Here is a 25,964-nt window from a genome sequence, read left to right on the forward strand (position 1 = left end):
AGAGCACGGTGCTGTCGGGGAGCAGGCGGGAGGGGACGCGGGGCCCTTCCCTCGGCAGTGCTGTGGGGAAAAGCGGTAGGGCAGCGCGGGGAGACGGGGGAAAGTTCGCAGATGCCGCGGGCGCTCTGTTGGCTTTAAGGGGAGCACAGTGTTCCCCTCCGGACCTGCTACCAGTAACCCCCGCACCAGCCCCGCCGGGACTCCCGGCTGCCCCCTGCCCTCACCCAGGCCAGCAGCGGGGCGCGGGCCGGGGCTGCGGCTGCGTGCGGCGGGGGCGGGCACGGGGCGGGAGCTGGGCGGGGCGCGGGGCGCCGCCGGGAGTCAGCTGGGCGCGAGTGGAGAGCGCGGCGGTAGCGGGGCGCCGTTAGCAGCGGAGCCGGCGGCGGAGGCAGGCGCTCAGTCAGTCAGTGGCAGGAGCAGCGGCGAGGGCGGGCAGAAGTTTTCTCCGCAGATCCCTCCCGCAGCGCCGGGTTCGCCTTGCGGAGGCGCGAGCGGCCCCGTCCGGTGTGTTTTCCTTTTGGGTTTGTCGGTGTTCGCTTGCTCAATTCTTCCTCCCCTTTTTTATTTTTAATTCTAAAATTTCATTATTTATATTATTTATTTATTTTTCTCTCGTTACTTCTGAGGCGCGTGGCTCCGAGCGCTTGCCCTCCTCTGCCCGTGCTCCTCCTCCCCGCCGCCTGGAGGACACCCCCATTCCTTCTTTCCCCTTCCCCACCCGCGCTCCCAGCCCCGCCGTGCACGACCCTTCCCCCGACCTCCTGCTCCCGCACGAAACTTGGCGGGTGCGCGCCGACCCTCGGGGGGGGGTGCCGGCCGGTGGGGCGCCCAGCAGGTAAAGGGCTGGAGGGCAGCGAGGGACGCGTTGCGGGGGGGAGGCGACGGCGGCTGCCCCGGGGGAGCCGCATCGGGGGGAGGCCGGGCTGGGCTGGGGTGGGTGAGAGCTCGCCGGCTCCTCGGTGGCGGAGGCCGGTGGGAGGAGAAGGAGGAGAGCAAACTTCCTTTTCCTGGGGACGCCGGCGAACCCCCCCCCCCCCCTCCTTCGCTGTGTCGTGCCCGCCGGGAGCGTCCACCGCACCTCCCGCCGGCAGGAGGGCTGCCCCCGTGGTCGGACGGGGAGCGGGCGGCGGCTGGCGGCCGCGGGGCTCGGCTCTTTACCCCAGCGCGGAGCTTCCGCGCCGCGGTTTGTTTGCTCGGCCGCTTCGTGCCTCTCTCCAGCGGCGCCGGGAGCCGGGCTTCCCCGTCTTGAGCCGGGCGTGGGTAGACCTGGCGCTCCAAGTGTTGCTGGTGCTGCCCCAACTCCCCGCGCCCGTGTCTCCCCGTCCCCCCGGGCTCAGTGTTGGCGGGAGGGCAGTTTGCAGAACGCCACCCAGGAGTGCTGCCACCTTCCTGCTCGACCGGCGTGTGGGTGTGCACGGGAGCCGTGCCCGCAGCCCCCCGGCAGCCCCGAGAGGGTGGTGAGGACCGGGTGTCTCCTGCCGGTGCTCCCCGCCGGGGCGAGCCGCGCACGCACGGGTCTCTCATTGTATAACTGTGGTACTGCAAGCTGGGACTGAAACTGTGGCATCTTTATGCGAACAGTTTGCAGTTAATTGGTTTGGCAGATGAACTCCGGCAAAATCCTCTTGCCCGCTTTTGCTGCTTAAGTGCCAGCGCACTCCCCTCCTCCTCTTCCCCCTTTTCCCCCTGCTTCCCTTTGAAGCGTCGCATAACTCTGTATTGCCAGCAGTATGGAAAGTGCTGATTCAGCAGCCCGGAGCCCCACTCCATCTGAAGTGGTGGTCTGCCTGAAATGTTCCCATTTGTTGAAATGGGAACATGTGTTGCTGGTATGTCAAAGCAGCATTGATCAGGTTTTCTGAAACAGCCCTGAAGAATGTGGTTTGCTTTTCCCTTTGCTAAAGAAAAATGAATTAGGGGTTGTGTGGAAGTGAGAGGGGGATCGGAGGGGTGTGGGTAGCTACCACCTTAAGTCGTGCTGCTGAGGGACAGCTGAAATTGTGCTGCCTCATAGAGGTGCTGAGCAGTTGCTTGTTTTAACAGAGATTTTATAGGACATGTAGCAGTGATGCGTTAACACTCCTAACTCAAGCTATTCCTGTGTCTAGAGACTAGTTGTACTTAAAGCTCTCGAAAAGGTGCAGAGAAGGGCAACAAGGCTAATCCTAGGATTAAAAGGAGCGAGTTATGAGGACAGGTTAAGAAAACCGCCACAAACACATGGAGATTAGAAAATCTGCACAGAAAAAAAAGAAAAGGAAAAATGCTTGAAACTTTAAATAGCAGCTCTGTCTGTGCTCTGTGATCATTTTGGGGCTCGGGAAGGGTGCAGGGGGTCATCAGGATGCTCTCCCCATGCAGTGTTAGCGTTCTTGGAGGGCTTACCTCACTGTGCAGTAAGAGAGGGAGAACTGTGCCAGAGCTATATTCCCCTGGGCATCTGTGTACAGTTATATGATAATATCGAGTTTGGGTTTTCTTTTTCCAAATCCAAACTCTTTAAAATTCAGCACAATGTAGGGCAAACAGTGAAGTGTGGAGGGCACTGTTTGGTAGCCTTACTTCAAGTGGTAAGCAGACCCTGGTGCTTGCCTCCAGTGATCATTTTGCTGTGTTATACTCTGATTTATTTTCTTCACTTGGACTTTATTTGTTCTTTAAGTAGGTCTTGTTTGCCCTGGCCACATATTAAAGATCTTGTGGTACTTCCATGGTTTTCCTTGGTTTTGTTAATCAAAATATCCCCTCCCTTACCACTGTGTGAGTTGGCTTTCATCCTCAGATACAGCCACACCTGGATTTCAGTAGCATGTTCCAGTGTTTGTTTTTTTTTGTTGGGTAGTCCAAAAGCACTGCCCAAATGTGAAATGGATCTCTGCGTTTCAGTTCTGCTTAAAGCATGTACTGTGCGCTCCATGAATAAAGTAAATATTTGCAGCCCTCTATCTTGTGAGCGCTTAAACGGCTCCAGCAGGAATTGTCACAAAGGTTTTTATAGGAATCTTTGGTTACGTTCTTGGTTGTGCTCTGGGTGTAAATGGGCGAAAAGTATCTGGATCTCTCTGTCAAAGGGATCCTTCCAAGGCAGGGAGTTCCCAGCTGGCAGAGGAAAGGCATAGCTGGGTCATGCGCTGCTTCTGCCAGCACCAGGAGAGTGCTGCGCTGGGAGTTTGTTTTCTGACAGCACCGATCTAGCAGATGTCCCCCCGGCAGCTTCCATGGGCTTGTGTGGCAGTGGCAGCAGGCTAGCCGGGGGGTCCTGAGTGGTGTTGCCCCTCTCCTCCCTTCTGCTGTTCTCCTCTATGTGCTGCAGTGGAGGCTTGTGGTGATGGGGCTGAAGGAGGCCAAGTTTCTAGGTAAAACTTTGGCTTAGACCAGCTGAGCTCTGTCTTGGGAAGTGTGTGTGCTGGGAATGTGCGCTTGCTTAGGTGCTTTGTCAGACACCTGGGAGCTGGGGGGACAGGAAGAGACAAATGGTTGCCTTTTGATGACCATCTTTAGGATGTACTGAAGTATTTGTTCGTGGAAGCATGCCACTGTTTGCAGCAAACACTGTTGTGCAGAAATCTTACCAGCTCCTGCTGGGCTTTTTACTCTAAACCTCTGTGTGAACTTCACTAGTGGGGCCAAGGGAAAAGTTTTTCTTCATTTTAAGCCAGCATTTCTGTCCAAACTAAGCCTAAGAAAGCCTGCTTTTCTTTGGATCTGTCTCAACTGTAAGGATATTGATGCCAGTTCACAGTGCAGTGTTCCTTGTGTGTGCCCCACCTGGCCCAGTGTTTTCACAAACGAGGATGATAGCACTTGAGACCTCTGCCTCTGTCAGGCTTGCATGGAACTTGCCAACTGGCTTGGCTACAGTGTGATTGCATAAGCCTCCTTGTGTAGGAAAGCAGGCTAAGAAGTTAGGATTGTTTTTCTTGGAAGCTGGACCTGCTCCTGGGCATGTCCAAAATATACCAGTTGTGACTCTTCACCTAGGGAAATCTAGGAATGGAGATCCTTCTCCTAAAAGGTAAAACTCCACAATCTTGTTAGGAATTATGAGGAATGAGGTTGCTGAGGGATCTTTTTATAAGCACTGAACTTTATTTACAGGTTTGCTATTCTTGCACTGCCTGCTGGTCAGGAGAGCACTTTGCAGCCTAAGCTTGGATGTGGCAAAGGAGTCTTGTTTCCCATCAGTTTTTCTCCCAAACTGGTGGTTGTTATGAAACATACTGTCAAGTAAACAGATGTCACCTCATTGACTTTTCTTTCTTTTTACTTGTTGAGCTGTGCACTTCTGAACTAGTCCCTTGCCAGGTCTTTCCTATTCTCATGCCATCTGTTGAATTGGATGATCTTTTTGGACAGCAGTTCTCCCACTAGCTCAATATGGCTCCTCTTGCGTTGTGAATGCAAGAGGACTATCCAAGGAAGCCAGATTCCACTATGAGTGCAGCATAAAAGAAAACTGTTGATCAGTATGGGGCATCCTGTCTACAAATGGACTGCTAATATCTTCAGTGATGAAACAACTAGAATAGCCTCCCTTTATAAGATCTGGTTGGATGTATTCTGCAATCACTTTGCTGGCATGCTTTATTCCCCTGGGTACTGCCTCTTCAGCAGATAGGTGATGTGAGAGACAGACAGGCAGGTGCTACGTTTTTTCATATGTTCACCTGAAAGGAGTGGTGTTTATGGCACCTTTAGGATTTACAATGTGCATAGGAGTACTGAGGAGTGAAGGAATTCATGAAGTGAGTTGCCACCAGAGCCAAGTTATCCTGAAACTCTAAAGAGATCTTCCCATTAACACTGGTGAGCATTCATTGCCTGAACATTGATCTCCCTCCTTGCTTTCCTAGGGTCTTCAAGTTGCAGATGTATCAGTTCATGCAGATTATTGGGACTGAAGGCATTGCAGGTTTGAGCCCTGCTTTAGAGTAGTGCCCTTGTGAACAGTTCTGTCTTTCCTGGTCTCTGTAACAGGAAATGATCAGTGATTTCTGTTTAATGGAGAGGAGTCATTGCTGCCAATAAACTTGAGAACATGTTGGAAAACTCTCGTGAAAGCATTAGGTTTTGACACAGTTACTTTATGTTAGGACAAGGCAGCAGTGGCTGTGTGGCTGCTTGGGTTTTTCCAGTCCAATGGCCCATAGTGGTAAGGACCTGAGACTCAGGTGTGGGTTGAACAGAAGTATAGACAGGGTGAGTCACATGGGTTCTTCAAAACCCAATGCTAATGCTGATTTACAAGCCCAGAGAGCTTTTAATGAAACCTGCTAATTGCATCCCAGTTTGTTAACCCAGGGGGAGATGCAAATTTACTGCCCCTGAATGGCCACAGGAAAAGCTGGCCATCACAGAGATTGGTTGTTCTCACTGGTTGATCTTTTTAACAGAGAAGGAGATCTTCTCCAGCAGCATGGATAATGCAGCATGTGACTAATACTGTAAATTAGCGTGAGGAACCTTTTCCTTACTTTCAGAAAACTTTGATAAGTCATTTTGGTAAGTTATTATATCTTTGATATCAAATGACAACTTTGGAGAGAGGAAAATGTGTAGTTCTCTGATGTATGTTTTGAAAATTACAATTTAGATCAAGTTTGTAGATTGCTACACTAGATCTGGCATAATCTAGGCACATGGCATGAAAGTCTACCTCACTGATACTGAGGGAGTTGAAATGTGTCTTTTAGAGCTCTTTGCAGCTTTAAAGACTGCTAGCTTTGAGATTATGCTGGTTCAGGTATGATGGGGATTTTTGCTAGCCTTGTTTGCTAGAATAGTTTGACAACTTCTTGGAGAAAGGAGCAGCAGTGAGAAATCTGTTTTATCATCTAGAAACAGACTGTTTATTTGTCCCCAAAGTGTGAATGGGGGAGAAGGTGAAGGGAGTTGCAAGTCTAAATTACAGTGCACAATGTATTTTTGGAAAGAGCTTTGGGGCTTTGGTGGTGGTCATGGTTCTTGGGTGCGAAGGTGATGAGTGACCTACGTGAGTTTGCTATGAACACCACGACCCTCTCTTCTTGCAGACAGGTACTGTAGAGTATCTGAGAAAGAAACCCGGTGTCCTATTTCTGTTGTATTCTTTTGTTGGACTCCAGGGGAAGACCACAAGAGGTTTTCCCATTATCTTACCCCCCTGCTGCTAAGCTGTCATCCTTAGGCCAACAACAACAAGTTGAACAGCTATGTTGATCTTAATGCCCAACAGTTGCATTAATGATTACAGTATTAACTATCAGTTGTGTTGCTCCAGCAGTACTATTCAAACAATGTATTTCTTAGTCTGTTTCAGCTTTTTTGGAGGCCAAACCCAAGGAACATGGGCAAATTCCAAAATCTGCTGTTTTACACAGGCAGATCATGATGAATGGGGTAATTGTAAACACATGTTTGGTTAAACCACTAGTAAACCAGCCTCTGATTCTTACCAGCCTCCATCAATGCCAGCTTCTACTAGTTCTCAACAGGACAAAAATAGGAAATTACTTTCCTGGCAGGCAAACCATAGAGGAAATGCCATGCCATCCTGTTGGAATAAGCCTATAGCCCAGTGGGAAGGAACTCGCCTGCAGAGCAGTGGTGGGGATGTCTGCATTTGTTCACAAAAAAAGCCTTCAGAGTGTGGTCCTTGCATTCCCTTCACGCTTACTGCTGCAGAATTTGTGTCAACAGAAATCTGAGAAACTGACTGGCTGCTGTGATGCTGAGCCTGTGGTTGCTGAAGGCTGCAGAAGAGTAAGGGGGGCTAATGCTCCATGAGACCAGTATCATTCTTCCATTATGCATCCCTGGTGAGAAAAATCAATAAGCAGGGGGATCTTTACATCCATAAACTCTTCATGGTGGAGATTAGTGCTTGATGAACACTTGGAAACTTATTTCAGTGCCTGGGATCTAAATTCTGCCTTTCTGGTGACTTGATCAAGTGGCTGCATCTCTGCCCTGACTCATGTTGTTGGTTTGTAGCACAGCCTAGGTTTTCAGAAGTTGTTTTTTCCTTTTTTTTTTTTCTTTTAGTTTTATTTCTAGGTCATCTTCAAGTGCTAATTTTGGTTTTGAAACCATAGGGAAGGGAATCCTTGAAATGTCACCCAAATCTCATTCACTGCAGATGCTCCTGTTACAGAACAGTTTGACCCTGAAACTTATTCTTGGTCAGGAAGGTGCAACCAGACTGCATGTCTGTGCATGCTTCATATGTTTGTAGAGTGCTTCAGATGTCAAAACTAACTGGCAGCAAAGATTTGGATGCTATTTGAAAGGACAAACTGTTAGAAAACTTTACCAGGTCTTGATTTTAACAGAGGGTGGTAGAACAAGACAGTGGTGTATTAGAATGGATTAGAGCAGATGTTTTAAAAGCTGAAATAAAAATGGGGAAGTGTGGGGGCTTTTTGTTTATGTTTTTTTGTTTGTTTGTTTGCACTTTTTTTCCCCCCCTTGTTGCCTCCTTCCACCCTTCCCTTTTTTATTTCTTTTCCATGATGTTCATCTACTAGGTACAGACCAAGATAGGAGAATGTTCCCTCTCCTTAAACAGGAGTTGGGAGAGGGGGTGAGAAGGACTGGGGGAAGGTAAAATCTGTAGGTTGGTCTTGCTTAGTGTACTGTTAAAGCTCTGAGAATCCTTGGAAAGGGATGAGGAGCTTTTATTATACCAGAGCACAAGTGTGGAATTAAACTTCAAGGAGCTGGAAAAGCTAAAAATTCAGAAGCTTGTGATATTTTTGTGTTGTGCCAAAGCCTTTCTTAAAAGGCTTGCTTTCCCTTCTGGCTCCAATGTATTCAAGTCCATTTAGGAGAATGTTAAGGAAGAAATATGTATTGCAAGGCCATTGATTCTTCCTAAATTAATGTCTTGTGGGTGATCATTCTTCATTCTAATAGCTGCTCATGCTGACATCACCCGAGATGTCAGGGGATTATGTCAGAATTTAAGCCTTGATATTTTGCAGAACAATGGCTCAAGTGCTGGCAGATGCTTTCTCGGTGGGTCAGGTTGCTTTTGTTTTTCCTGTCCAGCTCTAACTGTGATGTTCCAGTTACTGTACATGGTCACAGCAAGGAATGTAGTAAACTATTTCCGAGAGAATTATATCTGTGCAGCACAATTGTGAGGACAAAGTATTACTTGCCACTAGCTCTTATGCTAGAGGTGGATTTGCCATCAGCATCCATAGCCTAGACAGAATACATGCATTTTTAAGACTTTATAAAAAAGCTCCCCAGCTTTAACTGTAAGCTTTCTTTTGTGTTGTGATAAAATATTTTATTCCAGGAATCCTGAAGTCCAAAAAGTTGAGGCTAAAATTGTTTGGGTTTTGTGGTAGATTTTTTTATTTTCTTTTTCTGGGGATGGTTGTTTGGTTGGTTGGTTTTCCTCCCTGGCTGTTGGGCACCTAACTTCAGTTTCTGTTTTTAAGTGATGGTTCTTAATGAAAACCCTTGTGGTGGTTTAACCCAGCAGGCAGCTGAACACCACACAGCCGTTTCCAGTGGGATGGGGGAGAGAATGGGAAAAAGGTAAAACTCGTGGGTTGAAATAAAGACAGTTTAATAGGACAGGAAAGGAAGGAATAATAATGTGGTATAGAGGATGGTGTCTGTGGCAAGGGGCTGGAACTAGATGATCTTTAAGGTTCCTTCCAACCCAAACCGTTCTGCGATTCTATGGTAAAAGAATATAGAAGTGATGCACGATGTGGTTGTGCACCACCCACTGGCAGATGCCCAGTCACTCCCTGAGCAGTGGAATGTCACCCACTGACCAACCCATCCTGCCCCAGTTTTGTTGTTCAGCATGACATCAACTGGTCAGTTGGGGTTGGCTGTCTTAGGTGTCTCCCCTCCCAGGTTCTTGTGCCCCCCAGCCTCCTTGCTGGCAGGGCAGTATGAGAAGCTGAAAAGGCCTTGATCAGGGTAAGCTCTGCTCAGCAACAACTAAAACATCAGTGTGTTATCAACATTATCCTCAGACTGAAGCCAAAACACAGCACTGCACCAGCCACTAGGAAGAAAACTAACTGTATCCCATCTGAAACCAGGACAGCCATGTAAGGGGAAAGCAATCAAAGTAGCCCCTATTATTATGCTCTAGATATGATCCAAATAGAATGTCACAGAGCATATGTGATATTCATGAACTGATAGCTTTTGCTATTCTTTACTGGTAGGTTATTAGAACATTACCCATAATCATTACATTTAGCATCTGAAATGTTTCTGAAGAGGCATTGCTGGTTTGGGATTTTTTTCCCAGTAAGGCTTCAGGAGAACTGAGCAAGGAGGCCATGAGATGAGCTGTAGGAGTGCAGAACAAATGCTATTTGGGTTGCTGGCATCTCTGATGTGTGCTCAGGCTTGTTTTGCATTCAGCATGCATTTTTTGTTATAGAACTGATGTTAAAAAGGTCAGGAAAAATCTCTGTGGAGTTCCTTGCTAGCTAAGTTGGATTACACTGTGAGCACATGGAAAGTCAGAGGAGTACTGCAAAGAATGTTGCAGCTGATGCTGTGCATGACAGTATGAGTCTAGATGTGTGATGACACTTGCAACACCTGGTTGAGTTGCTGTTTGGTAACCTCTCTCCCCAGTGTCCTTTGAAAAACATTACTGCTGATACAGCTTTTAGTAGGAGAATGGCATTGCAAGGTGTCTTGCTGGCCTTAGCTATTTCTGGTAAGTGTATGGTTTGTTCTGGTTTACTTGCAAATGGTTCAACTCCTTTTCCCAGGAGCAGGAGAAGTTCTCATAGATGTTTAGAAAATGGACAGATTTGGAAAGTGAGGTGAATAGAGGAGTCCGGTGCTATAACAGCCTGACTTTTAGTTTTGCTTGTATTAATCTCAAAGAACTTCTTGGGCCCTGCATGTCCAACAGTCCAACTCTTCCTTACAGGGTTTGTTCCCCAGGGGTGTTTAATTTAAAATTCACATGAGCTAAGGTGACACTTTCTGTAGGTGATGTGAAGTATCCTGTCAGGTCAATCTGGTAGCACTTGGTAGAGTTTAAGGGAGATAGCCAGTATGCAGCCATCAGTGATGCAAGTAATTTTTTTCCTTTTATAGAGTGCTGAAATACAAATTTCTGTTGTGAAAGATCTGGAATATGAAGAGACGAAGAAGGTTTTTGCCTGTAAGAGGGGCAGGTCTTCATTTATCAAAAGATGTGGGCCATGCTATGAGCTCACTGCTACCAGAAGGTGATGTCAAGTTTGTCAGAGTGTTTGGGTCTCTTAACTTGGATGAACTTGGTCATTCACTACATATGTTCATGGCTGACTTTCAAAAGCTGTCCTGTGTACTGTTTTTTTTTTTCTGGGATTGGTTTGTTCTGGGTTAGCGGATGGGATTAGCTCTTGGAAACATGTGGTGGGGTGGCTTCCAGGGGAAGGTGAGTTGCCCTTCCAGGGAAACCAAGAGGAAGAAATAGGAGAGTGAAGACTGGGTCCCCTCTTCTTTCAGTGGCAGCAAACTTTTAGGCCAGCTTGACCAGAGGACCCTATTGTATTTTCTGAAGAACCAATGTAGGGTTTGTCTCTGCGAATTCCAACAGCATAATGGAGCTACACAAACAAGCTAGAGACTAGACCTGGCTTTGTAGCTGCAAGGTTTGTCTGTTGAAGGGAATTTTCTGCAAGGGGGTGGGGATTAGGGGTGTAGGTGTAGGGAAAAGATCTTGTGTTAACCTGTATGTGATCCATATGCTGTCCTGAAATGTGAATCTGAGTAACAACGTCTTTATGTCTGTCCTTTTTTTCTTAAAGGAAATGGACATGCGTTGTTGGGTTGTTTTCTTCAGATGAATATGAAATGTGTCAGTGCTAGGTGGAGTTTTTTATTGCACAACTCAACTGTAACAAAAATGTTAGTATTGCTTTTGTACATTTAAAGAAGATAAAAATAGCACCTTCACAGTTTCAGAAGATTATGTAAGGTATGTGTAGCTGTATCTTATTATACGATCACCATAAACCAGAGCAACTGAGGAAGTAACGGGTATTAAATCCATCATTATTCCTATTATGAGAAATATCAAGCGTAATGGCTATTTATACATACGAGAGTGCTATGAGGAATACTGGAGATTTGGTTGACTTGCACTGAAATGCGGTGATAAAACATACTTGTCTCGGGCCAGTTACTGGCTGAAATGTTCTGTTCTGGAATGTTCCCAGTCTCTCAGTTCCTGAGCTGCCTGTGAGCTGGCTTAGCTGCTTCACTCTTACCAAGCTGTGTTTCTGTAGCTGAAGTCAAATAAAGGCATTGGAGGTGACTGCTCCTGTGTCTACTGGGGCTTGGTGGTTGTAGGGCAGATCTCACCTGCAAATTCCTGTGACTCTTGAGGGGCTGCCTTGGACAGAGCTGCAAATTTTGCAGCTTTGCTAAACCTAGTATGATTTAGCCTGAATAAAACCAAAATAACTGAACAACAACCAAAACCAAACCCCTCTTCCCTGCAAATTGGAACCCAAAGTAAGTGCTTTGGTAATTTCAGTTAGTCTTGCTTGTGGTAAATCATGGAATGTGGAATGTAAATGTGGAATCATTTTTGGGGCAAGGTGACATGTCACAGCTTTCCTTTGTTTTGTTAAACAAGGCTTGGGAAGATGTGTTCTTGGGTTTGGGTTCTTTGGTTCTGAATTGTATAGCAGTGGCTGATGTTTCTCTTCGGAAACATTTCTGGTTGGCTTTTTCTATAATTCTAACAAAAATGGTTGAGCTAATTGACTAGCTCAGTCTTTCTGGCTGGGTACTAACTCCATTATATGGGAATTTTTGGATGGGCTGAGGAGCAGATCTTTTCTGAACTATCATTAAAGGGATCTGCCTCTGTCTAAAACCAGTTTCCTTTTGCAAAGTCATTTGGAGAGCAACAAAGCACATGAAATATTCTCCCCATACCTTGCGTTTTACTCTGACCACTCTATACCAGGTGCTGAAGAAAGTTCAGGTTTCATAACAAATGCTGTTCAAAATGCTTCAGTTGTTTTGCATAGCGGTGTTATGGTTTGGTGCTATTGAGATGAAGGAATTAATGGATGAGAAGTAATTTTATGGGTACTCTAACATGTTTTCATATAAATACTGAGTTTCTTCCTCTTCTCTGTATACCTGGTCAACTTGTATGCCAAACCTCAACCGTGTTACATTTGTACTGACTTAGGCAGTGATTCATCCAGCCAGAGAAGCATCCATGGGACTACTTATTTTTGTTTAATTGAACTTTTTTTTAAGTGTGTGTGGACTGAAGTTTTCTTCCTGTATGTAACTGTGTCTTGTCTAAAGTCAGTGTTTGAGGATGATCTACGTTCAAGCTGTGTGGTCAGAGTGAATTTTTTGCCTAAGCCTATGGTTGAGCCATAAATCACTGCACTGTGGGCAAAAATGCTTTTGTCCAGTAGCTGAGCTTAATTCACCTCTTCCTGCCAATATCCTCTAATTCTGCAATTGTAACTGTGTGAAGCCAAGCAAGGAAGTGTGTGCTTTATGCAAGGAGCTTGCAAACTCTTCTAAATCTGTCTTGCTGTATAAAAGACTGGAGGTTCTCAAAGTAGCTTTCTCTGCTCCCTGTCCTGTGGCCAAAGCCACCTTCCTACAACTTGCTCATCAGCAGTATCACTTTCTGCTCCCAGCAGCCCTGTGCCCATGCTGTCTCCCAGCCTAGCAACCCAAATACCCTGTTTTGCTCTTGGGGGTGGGTGAGGTGCATACACTTCAGGGTTGTGACAAATGCTGGAAGTCCCCAGTGGTGATTCTGTGCAGGGAGTTGGAGTTTGTGATGAGCACCAGTGCTGCACAGTGGAAGATGAAGCATGCTGACAAGGTATGCCCCAAGGGAGGATGATGTAGTGAGACCAGTTTGCCATATGTGCTTTGCGCTGTCTTAATGTGCTGTACTGACACTGTGAGTTAAAGCGAGTTTTCATTATAGGGACTGTGTCTATGGCAGAGTTTCTGGAATGTCTTATGGATGTTGAAGACTTGCTTATGAATCATAGAATCATAGAATAGTTAGGGTTGGAAAGGACCTTAAGATCATCTAGTTCCAACCCCCCTGCCGTGGGCAAGGACACCTCACACTAAACCATTTCACCCAAGGCTTCATCCAACCTGGTCGTGAACACTGCCAGGGATGGAGCATTCACTACCTCCCTGGACAACCCATTCCAGTACCTCACCACCCTAACAGTAAAGAATGTCTTCCTTATATCCAGTCTAAACCTCTGCTGTTTAAGTTTCAACCCGTTACCCCTTGTCCTATCACTAGTTTAGTGATATGTTGGTGTTTGGTACAGATCCTACAGTTGATCCATAAATTATTCTGACTATTTCTGACATAGGATGGTGAGGGGAAAGGTGAAAGAAGAATGTATTGTATCTCATGGTCAGGGTGACAAATGTCCTTCTGTAGGTCAGGATTAGTAGTTCATTAACAGGGTTTCAGGAATACATTAGTGTACTCTGTATTTAACTATTTTATACAGGCCCTTTATGGTGCCTGAGAGAGGTTATCTCCCCCACAGCTGAATGTGTACCACAGTCAACACTTCATTGGTACCCTTGGAACCTTGCTATGAAGCTTTTCAGCAACATGATATATGCAGCTCCGGTTTGTGTCAGGGTGTGCAGTGGGAGCCATGGTCCCAGGCAGGGCTGGGGGGGCCACTGGGCTTGGTGGTAGCATGGAAGCTTTGTGGCTCTGTAATCATGTGCTGAATTGAGGGGCTTGGGGGAGAGAGCCTCAGGTTATGTCTTCCTGTGGTCTCCTGGGATCCTTCTTAAAGTACTGCTGTAACGGGATAACTTGTGCTGCCTGACACCCTAGGTCAAATGAGGTCCCCAAAAAACCAATGGACTGAAGGAATAGTCATTAAAAGTGACTTTCACCTGAGATGCTGCCTCTGAAATCCATTAGCAGTTTAAAATTAACCAGATACTCCAGGTAGCTTAAATGAATTTTAATGACTTTCTGCCACTTTTATTAGAGGAGTCTTTTTACAACCTTGTTGCCTTAGTGCAGCTTGGATTGCAAAATGATTTGGTTTTTAATCAGTGAAGATGACTATGCAGCATCCCTGAAGAGTGTCTGATCAATGAAGAAATAACAGGATTTGTGTATACCAAACCAGAGCAGCTATATCCTAAAACTGACTTAACCTTTAAAGCTTTGGATTACAACATCATCTTCCACAAAGGTGCACTGCAAAGTCTCCCAGCCCTTCTGCATCATGTAAGAAAGAGCTGAGCCATCCCATTGTTAGGGAGGAAAAACTGAGTACAGACTAAAGACCTAAAATTTAACTAAGAATATAAATTTAGCCTGAATTTTGGGTTTAGATGAACATCAACTCATTTTTTTTTTGTGACACTTGCTATAAAAGAAAGATTAGAAACAATTCCAATCTGGTTCTGAGGATTTGATTGACACTTTCTAAATGACCACAGTGCTCATATGGGTGTTTTGCAGCAGTGAGAGGGAAGGGAAGAGGGAAAGCTACTTTCATTTTAAATGAGAGGCTGGGAGACAAATGCAGAGAACCTGGAAGAGAAGGCACAAAGAAGGTCAATATTGACAAGATTATCGACTTTTAATTGACTTTTTGTTCCTCTCCCAATGCACCAGCTTCTTCTCATCAGTGAGAGGAGAAGGAATCAAATTGATTTCCGTAGTCATGTAGGTATTTCTAGTGTGATGGACAAAAACAGGCTGTCCCCTCCTTATCCCTCAGGTGGAGATGGTGTGTTGGCTTGGGGAGTGTCTTAGCTCAGAGCGTGGCTGGATCATGGCTCTGAAAATGATTACTGATAGGATTATCTTCTTTCCTGGAGCTGCTGGTGGACATCTGGGCACATTGGGCCTTTCTCCCCCTCTAATTTGCTCTTGTGAGACCCCACCTGGAGTACTGCATTCAGCTCTGGGATCCACACAGGAAGGACATGGACCTGTTGAAGAGGGTCTAGAGAAAGATCACAAAAGTGATTAGAGGGCTGGAGGACTTTGCCTGTGAGGAAAGGCTGAGAGCACTGGGCTTGTTCAGCCTCAAGAAGAGGAGGCCCTGGGGAGATCTTATAGCAGCTTCCAGTACCTAAAAGGGGTTTGCAAGAAGTGTGGAGAGCAGCTTTTTACAACGGCACGTTGTAAAGGACAAGGGGGAATGGCTTTAATCTGAAAGAGGGTAGATGTAGATTAGATAACAGGGAGAAATTCTTCCCTGTGAGGGTGCTGAGGCACTGGCACAGATTGCCCAGAGAAGCTGTGGCTGCCCCATCCCTGGCATTGTTGAAGGCCAGACTGGATGGGGCTTTGAGCAACCTGGTGCAGTGGAAGGTGTCCTTGCCCATGGCAGGGGGTTGGAACTGGAAGAGCTTTAAGGTCCCTTCTAACCCAGCCTGTCTTGTGATTCTGTTTGCATGGGAAATGGCTGCTGTTTCTAGGGGCTCTCTTTTGCCCATATGATGGCTCCATTGCTCTGTATTTGCTTCCACATCCCAGCTGATGGAAACTGAATTCTCAGAGATGATGATTGCTTCTTCAAAGGTGGAGGAAGTGTTAAGAAAAAGAACAAAAGTGAGAGAATGAGTGTTTATACCTCATTGCATAGTAAACTTCCCACTTGTGATACAGGTAGCTAAGTTATGTCTGACACTTGGCCTGGCTTCAGCCCTCCTCTGAACCACAGGTGTCACTTTTGAGTAGATGTTTATTTGCCATGTCCTGTGGTCTGTCCCCATTCGGAAAGCCGGGGATTCCAGGGTTTACCACATGGTGAGGTTCCTGAGCAGAAGTGCTTCTGCTCTGAACATGAACAGTAGCATGTCTGAGCTTCATGAAATGACAGTGCCCACCCAACTACCTTGACTTAAAATGTCTACACCTAATGATTTTATTAAAGATAAAAAATTCCCTTATTTTTAATTCCCCAGCCCTGTCACTCTGTAGGAATGACTGGTGCTTTGCCTTTGTGGACTATCAGTTTTGCTCTCCAAGGTCCCAGTATCTGCAGTTGTAAAGATGCAAAGCAGGGAGTGGACAGTCATTCCTGATATGGAGGGAAGGGCACTAGTGCAAATCCCTTAAATCCACAGCGGGCCCCTCCCATACATAGAAACCTGATCTTAACTCTTAGATCCTCCTTGTTGTTGCTGTGATATTTATATATAATTCCCACCTCTTGAAACAAGAGGGCGTTAGATCTAGTCAGATTTAAGGAAAACTGCATGAACCAGCCTCATAAATATTTATCCTTATATCAGCACTGTACTCTGGGGTACTTTAAGATGGTGAATGACTGTCATCTTGACAGTGTATGATACAAAGCAAAAGCCTCCCTTAAGCCTCTGTGGCATGCTTAAGGATCTTCCAGTTGCACGGTTAAAGGCTAAAGTAAATCTTCTGCCCAGGAGTAGAGGGGTTTGGGAGATTTGTGAATCCCCAGCTACCTCTATTGATGCAAATGATGAAGACCAAACTGTGCTGTGGGGGGGAACTGGAGAGAGAAAATGGGCTGAATAAGATGGTAATGATTGCAGTTGTGTCTTATCAGAGTTCATTTCCTGTAAACCCTTCCAGAGGTTTTACATAGTGAGAACAAATGGCAATGCAGTTTGGAATATGCTGGTGGGTACAGTTCAATGATCACAATCCATAAGCAAAAAAAACCCCAAAAAACTAAAAATTGAAGGGCTCGAGGTTTGTTTTTTTGGGTGTTCTCACCTCAGAACTCCAGAGATGCTCGCTATTTGGTAAGCGTTAATGCCAAGCTTGCAGAATGATAGGGTTGCACATTACAGTACTGATTTAATTGTGCTCAGGTAAGGATGTATAGATGATTCTCTTCCATGCTTTTCTGGAAGAAATTTCTTTACTCCTTATACTTTTCAAGAACCTGACAGCCAGTGAAACCTTGAGATTTTGAACCATAACTTGTAGATTGTGGCTAAGTATAAAAAACCCATTCAAGACATTTAAGTGGTGTTTCTGCTGTTCACCTTCCAGGGTGAGACTGGAGAGCAGAATTCCTAGTGCTGCTCTCCACAGGATGCCTCTCTGTTGTCAGGTTCTGGTCTGCTTGTAGTGTTAGGACATAGTTGGATCCTTGTATCGATAGAGGCAAGTACATTCTTTACTGTTAGGGTGGTGAGGTACTGGAATGGGTTGCCCAGGGAGGTTGTGAATGCTCCATCCCTGGCAATGTTCAAGACCAGGTTGGATGAAGCCTTGGGTGATACGGTTTAGTGTGAGGTGTCCCTGCCCATGGCAGGGGGGTTGGAACTAGATGATCTTAAGGTCCTTTCCAATCCTAACTGTTCTATGGTTCTATGATTCTATAACTACATGGGGTAGACTTTTTAAAAAAGGTACCCTTAACTTGTAAGGTTTATAGTGGGTTGGGGTTTTGGGCGGGGGAGGGGGGTTGTTTGTTTCTGCAGGTTACTGTTGGCATGCAGCTCACTGGTGTTCTCACTTTGGGTAATGTCCTTGTGCTGTCTCTTCTATTTCTTAGATCTGTGTTAGGGTTATTTTTTCGTGTAGCACAGTCCTAGATGTGGAGAAGATAGTTTAGAGAGGTCAGCTAGTCAATGGAAAGCTGAAGCATGGCTGTGTTTTTGATGGCACTTTGGTGACGGTGATGCGGAGACTCTGCATACTCCTCAGACAGTCTTGTCTGTTGACTCACTGGTTTTTTCCTTTTAGCAATTTTGACTTGGTGTTTTTCTTTCCTCTTTCCCCAGTGCCCTCACACCGCACCCTCCCTGCCACTCCACCCAGTAATGTTTTCCTAAATCTTCCTTGTTGCTTGTTAAACCTTTCTGTTTCTTCTTCTGAAAGTTGGGGGCATGGGGAACACTCTTCCCTCTTTCTTTGCCCCAGGCTTTCATATATTTGAAAGATACCATCATGACCATCATTTCTCTTCTTCTGGCTGAGCTCCAGTTCATTTTGTTTTTCCTTTTTTCCTCCCAGATGTCATGTTTTTCTAAGTCTCTGGTGTTCCTATTGCTTTTCCTTGGATATTTTCCAGTTGATCTTCTCTGAAATTTGCTGAAGACTGGATACAGCATTGTGCTGGAAGCTTTATCAGTCACAAGTAGAACAGAACTGTTGCTTCACGATTCTCACATATGTTCCTCTATACATTCCTATATGGCATTTGCCTCTTTCTCAAGAAAGAATTTTCCATTTTTTAAAACTTGCTTTTAATTCAATCTTCCAGAAAGCTGGCAGCTTTAAGTTAGTAGCTTCCCCAAGTTTAATGACTGTCATTTTGCTCCTTCATTATCTAGATCATTAGTATTAGAATAGTGTGGGACCAGGGCATATCTCTGCGGAGGTTATTCTGTATGTCAACCTGTTATGTGAGTCTTCCCATTTTTCCAGCTCTTAGCAAAAATGGTGCAGTTATTCAGTTACTTTCAAATCTGCCGTAAGATGACTGATTGCATTGATAATGGTATGACAAAGTTTTCTTAACTTTTCATAAGAATGTGGTTTGAATCTTTTGACATGTTTTTTTTTCTTTGCTAATGTCAAGATTCAGTGTCTACTCCTGCTATGTTCCTGTGATATATTATTCTGCCATAATGTGAAGCTCAATTGGTTTGACTGGCTTATCCATGAACAATCAGGTTTTGTCGAGTTCAGTCTTTTATGTTCAATGCTAGCAGATGGGTTTAATGGGAATCCACATGCAAATAAGCAACAGCTATCATTCTTTAGGTTGTTCCTTCCACTCCTTTCCCCTCCCACTTCCTTAGGATATCACTGTTTGCCATTCTTCAGGCCCTGTTTCTTTGTCAATCTGCTATGAACTCTCAAAAATAACTGCTAATGGTTTGAAGTCTTAAGAAAAACCTGAACTGTTCAACATGTTCATAACTGAATTTCATGAAAAGCAGCTAATTTGGTAGAAAGTTGATTAACTTTTATTGATTCAGTGTGTTTGTTTGGTATTTTTTTCCCTTCTCCTCTGTCCTGTCAGCACTAGTATTGGGTTTTGTTGCTTGTTTGTGTTTTTGTTGTTGTTGTTTTGGCCTTGTTACTTGTAGATTGAGAAGGTGATGAGTGAACTGACCTTTCCCTTAATCATGATTTTATTGCTGTGGAATTACAGAATGAGGGTTTGATACTTTCAACGTCTCTTGCTTCACCTTCACTTATTTTGGTATTGCTATAATTGTCTTCAGGCTATTGCTTTTTTAGTGGGGTGTAGATGGATGGACTTTGTTTGACCTCTTTAGCTGGTGAGGGAGAAGTACTAACTGTTGCTTGCTTTTGGTCATGTATAGATAACAGCACAACTTAAATGTCTTGGGTCTGAGGATTAACTGGGAGCCCGTTGAAAACTGGAGGGGAGGGAACAGTCACTGTCGGAAAGCTCTCTTCAAATACAGTGGCAAGTTCTTTCATCCAGAAGAAACCCATTGAAATCATTTATGGGCAAATGCTGAAAGGTTGAGTCTTCATGTTGGCTAGTTTTGTTAAATTTGGGTTTGAGAGCATCATTTAGTTGATGCTCAGCCATAATTCAGAAGCCACATAAGGTTTTTTACATATGGTATTTCTGCTGAGTCTAGAATAGCTTAAAAATGGAAACTACTGAAATATACTGAACCCAAAATGGCTAGGTAATCTCTTGATAAACTAGAGGCTTTGTTTTCTGTCACCACCAGGTCTAGAAGCTTGTTGGTAAGGATATGTTAACAGAGTGGTGAACAATGCTAATGCTGTTCACAAAATAAGAAGCCTCTGAAAAGGAACATACAGTTTCAAGAACAGATTGTCTAGTGGTAATACAGACTAACAAATTTTTGTTGGCTGGCAGTTGTCTTTCAGGTTAGGATCTTGTCTTCGAAGCTCTTTCATAGAGTTGCCTTCCTTTCTGCAAAGTACATGATGGAAGGGGCAGAATAAATTCCTCATGGAGACTTGTTCTTCCTAGTCTAACAAAAATGAATTTACAATGAAAGCACAAGGTAAGCAGCATTAAGCTCATGGAGGCAGGTAAGTTTTGTTGGAGGAGCCTGTGGCTATTTCAGATTTTGTTCTGCTCTCTGTACTCCAGAACTATCACACTGCAGGATGGTTGTCACCCCTTTGATGGAAGGTGGGAAGACTAACTTGGTAACATGCACAAGTCTTGCTTTCATCATCTCACTTTTTCTGCAGAAGAAACATATTGTTTGTGAGACAGAGCTTGCATAATCCTCCTTCTGTGTGTGTGTAAACATATTTAACACAGGCCTTTTGTTTCTTGACTAGTTTAAATTTATCCATAGTGTACATACAGTGTGGAAGGGGATGGAAAAGGAGTGAGTTAGCAGGAGTCATTTTTGGGGTACTGGAGGAGAGGGGAAATCAGAACTTGTATGGTCTCATAGCAAGCAAAACAGAACTGAAATAATCCCTGACTTATCTTCTATCCATGCCCTACCCTGCTAAGAGTAAACTGTCTCTAGTCAGTGGTATCGCAGCCCTTGCTCTTGCTTGCTGGGTTGATTCTCCTGTTGCACAGTAGCTGGTAGAGAGGCTTTAAATGCAGAATTATCTTATAAGCTTGTGCCATTTTTGGCCAGCTGTTAGTGTTTAAAGTCTTTAAAGTCACCCACTAAAGACAATGCAGAAGAACAAAAGTCAGCCTGGATATGTGGCATGTGTGTTCTTGTTTAATGTCGGAATTCCTGGTATGGCCAGGGACACATGCCAGCTTTGGCAGTACAGGGCACAGTTCAGATACTTAAGTACTATACTAAAAATAACGGGACTATTTTTGACTGGGACCCAATTAGGGAGGCAATAACTTGTTGCTCTGCAATCAGTAATGTGAAGTAGCAGGCAGGCTTCAATGTGCAAGTAAACTCAGCTGTTTTGCTTGCAGAGTTGACAGTTTTGATGCTGTGTTCTCACTGTGTTCCTTAGATGCTTTTCCAGAGGTTAAAAAGAAAATAAAGTTCTCCTCTTAAGGCAGAGTTTATGTGCTCTAGTTCAGATTTTGATATTGCAGTGTTTAATAGCATTACAGCTCCTAATCCTCTAGCAGTGGCTTGGGGAATTCCTAGAAGGCAGGGAGCCACACAGTGCCTTCACCATTGCAGCAAGCAAGCTTTGTCCTGCCCTGCTGCAGGTCAATGAGAGTGAGTCTGGGTAGCCAAGGGGCTGGTTTGAAGATAGTCACTTTTCTCCTGGTTTACTTACTGGGGATGAAGGAGAAGGGAGCATGGGGCTGCTGTTGTTTGCTTTCCTAGGTCAAGAACTATGGTGAAAATAACTAGCGCATTTAAGTGCCTGAAACAAAGCATTGCTTTACACTTCAGTAGCTTCTCTCTGCTTTTATTTTTGGTGATGCTGCTTCCTGCCACCTTCTTAGTAGATCACTCAGATTTCACTGAAGTGAGTTAGAAGACTGAATTTTCTCGTGTGTGGGGAAGGAGCAAGCGTGCTCCAGCATCCGAATCTTCTGGAGGGCTTTCAAGTGTTTGCCTGCATTTGGTCCCAGTTCTGTGCTGCTCATTAGAGCAGGGTTGTGGCTGAGGGAACACTTTATGGATGCTTACCCAAATACTGTGTTGGATAGACTTGTGCTGGTGCTGGAGATGAAAGCTAAATGCACCTAAACCTTCTATTTTTATAGACATCTTTCTAGCATGCTATTTTGAGGACACGAAAAAGCCAGAATCTTTATGGTGTTGTGACTGATGCTATTTTGAAAGTAGCTTTTTGTTAAATTTAAAATAAGAAGCTGATAAGAGGTGTCCAAGGCCTTGTTCAGCTGTGGTATCTTAAGAGCTTTTGTTACAGTATTGAGCTTATGTTGGGATTCTGGGAGGACTTCATCAGATATGTGCAGATATGTTCTTTAAAATCTTATGTTTTGACTTGTTCTTGTCCTAGCCTGAAATGCAAAGGAAGACATTTCTAGATGCCCATTATGAAAAAAGCACCTTTTGTATGCACCACTGTAATGTATCACATCCTGGATGTAGTAAATTCACATGGAAATAGTGGGAGAGGCACCCTGGCGGAGGGCATCATGTTTTGTGTTGTAGAGAGCCAGCATTTAGGCGTGTGCTTGTCAACTCGCAAGCTACATGTATTCTACCTTCTGCATACTGCAGCAGCCTGTGGGACTTGCTGTTAAAAGTAAATGTTACATGGAGGATGCTTAGCAACTGTAGTTTTTAAGTCTGTGCCAAATTGTTAAAGGTGCAAATCTGTTAAAACAATGCAGTATTTCGTGGAGGATGCAGTGTGGCAGTGCTGAGGTTCTGCTTTGAGACCTCTGTGGTGTGTCTGTCCCTCCAGCTGTCCTTCCCCACCCCTGTTAGGTTAATGTGGAGCACCCACAATTCACAACCAGGAATATTAGTTTTTAAAAAATAATAATGAATGATGTTATTTGAATTGTGAGCTTAGTTCATGCAGAAGGGCTGTGTTTAATGAGCCTGGCTGAGTAGCCCTCCATCGTGCTGTCTCTGGTGGGGGCATGACCTGGAGCAGAGGGACCTGGGGCCAGCAGCTGGGAATAGGCATGTCTTGAATGCAGAGCTTATGGCTCAGAAACCTGCCTTCTGCCACTGCCTGGGGCCTGCTGGGTGACCTCAAAATCCTTTCTGGCTGTCCTGGTTTCTCCATTTGAAAGCCGAGTTGGTACAGAGCTCCTTTTGTGGGAAAAAGGGCAATAACCTGCTTCAGAGTTAGCGTAGTTTTGGCTGTTCCTCTCTCAATAAGCATAGCTACAGTGGATCGGACCAGAGGTTAGCCAAGAACACCTTGTATGTCTTTGGGCCATCGGTAGCAATTGCTTAAGTAGAAAGCCTGCAATTTTTCCTCTGCTTCTTGGCCCTTCTGCTTCGTTGTAAGCTTTGCTGCAGTTCTCTGGAGTGTGCATCTCCATTACTGTACTCACTACCCATTGATAAGCCTTCTCCAGTTCTTAATCTAAATTATTATTTTAATACATTGATAGGTCAAATTGCTCCATGGACATGATTTCCATGTTTCCTATCCACCTCAGATTTTACCTACCCCTTTCTTTAGAGAAGGAATGGTCATTCTCTGGGTATTTCATGCGTGTCCTCCGTAACTGATTAGATGTCTGTCGTCTTCTGCCCTGGCTGTCTGTCTTCTCCATGCTGAATGAGCTAGGTTTGTTAGTTTCTGCTTTAGGAATTCCTCTTCTCTGTACTCTTTCTAATTCTATTTTACCCTTAGTGTCATAACAGCCCACAGATCTCAAGGAGTGGGTGTGCCCTGGGTTTAATGACTTGTCATGATTCCGCTTTGCTTGCGGCAGTTCCCTAATTCTTAATACTGTATTTCCTTGTGAGGTAGTGTCTGCTTCCCCTACACCCCCCACCCCTCGAAAAATGATACGTTCAAACAGGACTTCAGATTCCTGATGCTTATTCAGCAGTGCTCACAGGCAGGGTTATTTCTGCACATTGGCTTGAGTTTGTGGAAATAAAATGAGCATTGCCCTCTTGGTTGCTTATTTGTTCATGATCATGGGATTGTTCCACTGTACTTTGTGTGAAGCTCCAGTCTGAGTGAACACGTCATACCGCCAGTGAACTTCATGTCACCTCCCTGTTTGTCACGTTCCAGTCATTATGGATATGTTGAAAAGAATGGCCACTACAGCCACTCTTGAGACTCCTTGTATGGAAAAGATGCTTTGTGTTTTCTTACATTTAATTCTTATCCTTCAGCTGGGTGTTAAGGGGGGAACCACTCCTGCAAACTATAGCAGTTTAGGTCTTTTTTTAAGAGTCTCTAGGTAGGGATAACATCCGAATGTCTTTGTCCATACAGTATCATAAAACTTGGGTAGGTTTGAGTCATAACGTCTACAAAAGCTGTACTGACTCTTCCTCATGCCATCTTTCTTACTATTTATGTCTGTTATCTAGTTTTAACTGGTTCTTTTTGTAAAGATGTTGCTTCTTGATTTTTAAGTTCCCTTGATTTACCTTGAACTCACTTCTGCAAACTGATCTAACTTACCATCCATCTTTCATGCTATGTCCAAACCAACTCAGGTGTGACAGGGTATATACAGCAATTAATAGCTTGTCAGTTTGATCATTTCCTTTAGAAATCTTGGCTGAATTCTTTATGTTCTAGCAACTTAGTACAGTCTTTTAGTGGTTTTAAAATGTCATCTATCAGCAGCCGTTTAGTATATATGGTACTTGGGGAACTTCTGCAAGTTGGCTTCCTAATTTATTTGTAATTTATTTCTTTTAATGAACAGATACATCCTGCCTTAAGGAACTACCCCATAACAAGTGCTCACCTTTTCTTCAAGAAAAGAAGCCTGTGAGGCATTTGCAGCTCACATCAGTTTTGAGGTGAGGGGAGTAGTACTTTGCAGTAGGACTGGTAGCAGATGCCATTCTAGTCTGGTCTCTGGGTTCAGCCTGATGTCCAAGTTCACTCTGGGCATTTGTTTGAAGGTAACCATAAACATGAAACTGATATTTGCTCTTCTGACTTCTGGGACTTTTGCCGTAGGTTATTGGGAGTGCCTGTTGCAGCATCAGTACATCCTGTGTTTCATTTCTGAACTTCAGTGTTGCTCCTCCGCGTTGCCTGTTCTCAAGTTACTGGGACACCAAGTTAATATCTTTGAGTACACTTGGCAGAACAAAGTCAGAGGAATGTACTTAGTCTCCAAATTCTGCAGCAAAAAAATGAATGCAAAATTTCCATGCCTGAGCAAGAAGTCTCAGGCAAGCCTCCCACTAACAAAGACCTGGGAAGCTCTCATGTATCTTCTGCAATGTTGATGAAATGCTGCTTTCTTGACCGGTCTGAGAACTTGTTTATGAAACCTAATATTGCCCTGTGAAACTCAACACTTTGCTGCTTAGTACTACAGCCTGAGCGATGCTCAATGAGGTGGACAGGGTGCTTTGTGTATCAGCTGTTTCAGGCGTCGTGAAGTCTAAATACAGCGCTTCCTTAGCTGGCACTTGGGAGCTTCACCCGCCTCTGTGAAGGGGAGAAATCTCGTGTCACAGCACAGCCCTGTAGCAGATGCATCTTCTAAAAAAATAAATAAAACAGCTGAGTCATTAGTTGGTTCTTTTTCTTCCATGCTGCCAGCCAGTCCCAATACCCTTGTATTGCACGCAGGAGGGAAAGGGCAGACAATACTGTCTTTTATTATTCATACCCTGCAGGACACTATCTTCACAAAATACGGGTGGCGTCTGTCTGTCTCCACTTCATGGGAAAGATTAACAACAATTAAGGTCAACAATTAAGGTTGTGAAAACCTTTGAATAACTGCAACATCTGCTCTTGTACTAGAATAAATAGAATAAAGCTGGAGCTCTAATTGCCAACAGAGTACTTGCTCATATCTGTTTTGTAATTGCGGGCTTGTGAAATGCATGCTGTTAACTGGTCCCTTGCTGGCCAGTGTGAATGACCAGCAGTCAGGGCGAGTAGGGGTTTGGCCAAGAGCTACGTGTTGAAACTGAGGTTAAGGGATGAGAAGTGGGAGCCCTGTACAGAACTTGGGGAGCTGTGAGCCTTGCCATGGCAGTGGTAGTCTGGTGGCAGCCATGAGATGCCTTGCATTTCACCTCAGGCAGGGCAGTTGACCCCCTGAACTTCCCAGTCCATTTCAATGTCAAATAAAACCGGTTTTCCTCAACTGCAGTTAACTCTAAGTGGTTTTACTCTTGTGCTGGGACAGAATAGGGTTGTTGAGGGGTAATTTACGGTGTGTCAACTGACTTGTTTTTCTATAAGCTCCTTAAACTTGATGGCAAGAGAGCACCTGAGTGTGTTCTGAGATGGACATTTCTAGGAGTAGGCACTGAAGCAGCACTGAAAAGAACTGACTTATAATGCATGTGGGTCTTTTGCTAATATATCAGGAAAAAATGACAAAGAATGTCCCAAACTTCACGTTAGGAGCATTCATTCGGATATAGCCATTTTAGTA

General features: G+C 44.6%; 1 protein-coding gene across 2 annotated transcripts in view; it reads left to right on the top strand.

The window, feature by feature from the left end:
- The first annotated feature begins 345 nt into the window (after positions 1–345).
- Positions 346–25,964, top strand: part of GRB10 (growth factor receptor bound protein 10) — a 147,000-nt gene continuing 121,381 nt past the window's right edge. For both annotated transcript variants that reach the window (XR_004549616.1, XM_034062829.1), the window contains exon 1: positions 346–504. The gene's annotated coding sequence lies outside the window, so the exon portion shown is untranslated. The remainder of the gene's footprint in view (positions 505–25,964) is intronic.

This window comes from Melopsittacus undulatus, chromosome 1 (genome assembly GCF_012275295.1).
Source record: "Melopsittacus undulatus isolate bMelUnd1 chromosome 1, bMelUnd1.mat.Z, whole genome shotgun sequence".
Classification (NCBI taxonomy): Eukaryota; Metazoa; Chordata; class Aves; order Psittaciformes; family Psittaculidae; genus Melopsittacus; species Melopsittacus undulatus.